This window comes from Felis catus, chromosome A1 (genome assembly GCF_018350175.1).
Source record: "Felis catus isolate Fca126 chromosome A1, F.catus_Fca126_mat1.0, whole genome shotgun sequence".
Lineage (NCBI taxonomy): Eukaryota > Metazoa > Chordata > Mammalia > Carnivora > Felidae > Felis > Felis catus.
The window spans coordinates 86,961,846-86,966,414 of record NC_058368.1 but is presented as its reverse complement, the minus strand read 5'-3'; positions in this window follow the sequence as shown (position 1 = coordinate 86,966,414).

Genomic DNA, 4,569 nt, shown 5'->3' with positions numbered 1-4,569 from the left:
ATTGCTTTTAAGTTTTTTCTTTATTAATTTTTGTGCCATTTTAATTACTATGGGTCTTGGTGTGGACATCTTTGGGTGGAATATCTTTTTGGGAAATCTATGTGCCTTCTGGATCTGGCACCTGTTTATTTAGAGTAAGGAAGCTTTCAGCTATTATTTCTTTAATTTTTTTTTTTTTGCCCTCTTTCCTCTCCCTTCTTTTTGGATTCCTATAAGGTGAATGTTATTATGCTTGATAGAGTCACTGAGTTCCTTAGGACTAATTTCAATTTGCATATTTTTTTTCTCATTTTCTTATATGGTTTACTTTCCACTACTCTGTCTTCCAGGTCCTTAATTAATGCCTGTGTTTCCTCTAGCCTGTTATTGATTTCCTCAAGTGTATTTTTTAAAATACTTTTTATTTATTTTTGAGAGGGGGAGCAGAGAGAGAGGAAGACAGAATTGAAGCAGACTCTATGCTCTAAGCCATGAGCACAGAGTTCGATGTGAGACTTGAACTCACAAACTGAGATCATGACATAAACTGAAGTTGGACACTTGACCAACTGAGCCACTGAGGTGCCCCTCCATCAAGTGTATTTTTAAATTCACTTACTGTGTTCTTGATCCGTGATGCTTTCTATTTTTGTTATGGATCTTATTGATCTCCTCAATTCTTTTACCAAGTCCAGTGAGTATATGATCATTACTTTATTTATTTATTTAGTTAGTTAGTTAGTTGTTTGTTTTTAATATGAAATTTATTGTCAGATTGGTTTCCATATGACACCCAGTGCTCATCTCAACAGGTGCCCTCCTCAATGCCCATCACCCACCCTCCCCTCCCTCCCACCCCCCATCGACCCTCAGTTTGTTCTCAGTTTTTAAGAGTCTCTTATGGTTGATCATTACTTTAAATTCTCTATTAGGCATATTACTTGCATGTGTTTTGCTTAGGTCTCTTGGTGTGGTTTGGATCTGATCTTCCATTTGTGATATAACCCTCCATCTCCTCATTTTGCCTAACTCTTTGTGTCTGTTTCTGTGTGTTAGGAAACTCAGCTATTTCTCCTGCTCTTGACGGTAGTGGCTTTATGAAGAAGAGGTCCTGTAAAGCTTTGTAGTGCAGTGACTCCTGTTCTCCAGGGCCTGGCACTTCACAGAGTGTCTCTTATGTGTGTTGTGTGCATGCAGATGTTTGTTCTGAATGCTTTTTCCTTCATTCAAGTAGTCTACATAGAATCTCTCTGCCTGTTGTGTGCAGCCTTTGGTCTCTAGGAAGGTAGGGCTCTTTTTGACAAGGTGCACAATGGTCTCCCTGCTAAGTGAAATCTGCCACTATCACTACTGCCTGAACTGAGGTTCTACAAAGTGAGTAAGTCAGAGATATGATGTTGGCAAGGTTTGCATTGGTCTTCTGGGGGCCAGGACTTGCAGCACCAGGACCAAGGGGAGAGGGACTGGGAGGTGTGGATTTGCTGAAGCATGGGAGGATAGAGCTTGCTCTGAGCAAGATGGGCTGTGAGTGTTGGTGCCATGCTGATTCCTCCAGGTGACTGCGTGTTTATGCTGAGGGAATGGGCAAGGGAAATGGAGCATGCCAGCTACTTTGTTCCTGAATGGGTCTCTTTGTGATCACTGCCTCTCCTGATACACGCTATGATGAATAAATCACTCTCACTTTTTCAAATTTCTGCTTCTAGGCTATAACATTGCAGGCTGCTTGACATGCTGTCCCTTTAAGGGTAAGTATTCAACTTCCTAAAGCGCTCAGGACTCTCTTAGAGCTGAGCCCATTGCTTTTTTTTTTTTTTATTCTAGGCTTTAAGTCCTGCTGGTAGTAAGACCTCACAAAATTAGACTTTCTCTCCCTCTCTCTTTCTCTCCTTCTCTCTCTTTCTGTCTCATGCCGTCTGCAAATAATAAAGATTTGGTTTCTTCCTTGCAGTTTTGTATGCTATTAATTAAATGTTGTTGTTGTTTTTGTTGTTGTTGTTGTCTCATTGCTGAAGCTATGACTTCCAACACTATGTTAAATAACAGTAGTGAGATTGGTCATCTATCTCTTGTTCTTGATCATAGAGGAAAAAACTCTCAGTTTTTTCCCAGTGAGGATAATATTATCCATGTATTTTTTATTTATGGCCTTTCTTATGTTGAAGTATGTTCCCCCTAAACTTATTTTATTGAGGATTTTTTTTTTCGTCATGAATGGTTGTTGTACTTTGTCAAATGCTTTCTCTGCGTTTATTGAAATGATAATATGGCTCATATCCTTTCTTTGATTAATGTGTTGCATCACGTTGGTTGGTTTATGAATACTGAAACAGTCTTGCAACCCAGTGATAAACCTCACTAGATCATGGTGAAAGATTAATATGCTGTTGGAATCAGTTTGCTTTTATTTAAGTAAGATTTTTCACATCCATACTCATCCGAGGTATTGGCTTGGAGTTCGTCTTCCTTTTATTAATGTTTTAATCTGCTTTTGGTATCACAGTACTAACGGTCTCAAAGAATGAATTTGGATATTTTCCTTCCATTTCTATTTTTTTAATAGTTTGAGAAGAATAGGTAGTAACTTTTTTTTAAATGCTTGGTAGAGCTTTCCTGTGAAGTCATCTGGCCCTGGAGTTTTCTTTGTTGAATTTTGTTGTTGTTGTTGTTGTTACTGATTCAGTCTTTTTGTTGGTTATGGGTCTGTTCAAGTTTTCTATCTCTTCCTCTTTCAGTTTTGGTAGCTTATGTTTCTAGGAATTTATCAAATTCTTCCAGATTGTCCAATGTGTTGCCATATAATTTTCAATAATATTTTCTTATAATTGTATTTCCGTGGTGTAAATTATGATCTATCCTCTCATGTGTCATTTTATTTATTTGGTCCTTTTTCTTTTCTTTTTGACAAGTTTGGCTAAGTAGGTATCAATTTTATTAATTTTCTGAAGAATCCATCTCCTGGTTTTATTGATATGTTTTATTTTTGTTTTGGTATCTATATCATTTATTTCTGCTCTAGTCATTATTTTCCCTTTTCTGCTGGCTGTAGGTTTCATTTGTTGCACTTTTTCTAGCTTCTATAGGTGTAAGGTTAGGTTGTTTATTTGAGATTTTTCTTGCTTCATAAGGTAGGCTTGTGTTGCTATACCCTTCCCTCTAGGAACACTTTGACTGCATCCCAAAGGTTTTGGACCCATATGTTTTCACTTTCATTTATTTCCATGTAGTTTTAAATTTCTTCCTTCAAATTTCTTCTGGTTGGCCCATTCGTTGTTTAGTGCCGTGTTGTTTAACCTCCATGTATTTGTCATTTCTCCATTTTTTTTCTTGCGGTTGACTTCAGGTTTTGTAAGATTGTGATCAGAAAATATGCATGGTATGATGTCTAGTTTTTGTACTTGATGAGGCCTGATCTGTGACCTAGTATGTGATCTATTGTGGAGAATGTCCTGGTGCACTTGAAAAGAATGTGTATCCTGTTTCTTTAGGATGAAATGTTCTGAATATGTCTGTTAAGTCCATCTGGTCCAGAGTGTCATTCAAAGCCATTGTTTCCTCATTGATTTTCTGCTTAGATGATCTGTCCATTGATGTAAGTGGAGTGTTAAAGGCCCCTAATATTATTGTATTATTAACAATGAGTTCCTTTATGTTTGTTATTAACTGTTTTATATATTTGGGTGTGTCCACATTGGTGGCATAAGTATTAGCAATTGTTCAATCTCTCATTTGATTGTCCCTTTTTATTATGATATAATGTCCTTCTTCATCTCTTCTTACAGCCTTTGGTTCAAAATCTTGTTTGTCAGAGATAACTACTGCTACTCTGATTCTCTTGTGATGTCCATTTGCTTGATAAATGTTTCACCGTCCCCTCACCTTCAATTTACAGGTGTCTTTACATCTGAAATGAGTCTCTTGTAGCAGCACATAGATAAGTCTTTTGTTTTTGTTTTTGTTTTTGTTTGTTTTGTTTTTCAAATCCATTCTGACACCCTATGTCTCTTGTTTGGGTCATTTACTCCATTTAGTAATTATTGATAGATATGTGTTTAGTGTAACTTATTACATATTTTGTCATGTTTCTGGAGATTTTATCTGTTCCTTTCTTGTGTTTATATTAATTTTATCCTTTGCTTCCCACTTAAAGGGCTGGTTTAACGGTCACAACCTTCTTTAGTTTTTGTTTGCATCACTGTGCCTTGTATAGACTGTGCACTTTGTGACTTTGGCTATCTGGATGGAGTTGTGGCTGCTGTACAGTGGGCGTCCTAAGGCTCTCTGTGCTAGGGATGCCCTGGTTTGATTAGTGGGTTGGAAGTGGGCATGGGCTGGATTTTTCCTGGTGTCCTCAGTGCAGAGAATGCCCTTTCTGAAAACTGAAGATGAGGTGAGTACTAGCTGAGGGTCCTGGATCTCTGTGCACAGAGGGCACCCTCACAGAACATCCAGAGCTAAAGTGGTGCAAACAAGGGATACTGGGGTGTTCCATACAGGTAGCACTCTGAGGAAGACGCTGCAGCAAAGGCAGATACAGATCAGAGTGTCCAGATGGCCAGAGTGGAGCATTCCACTCCCGGGTCACTCTGG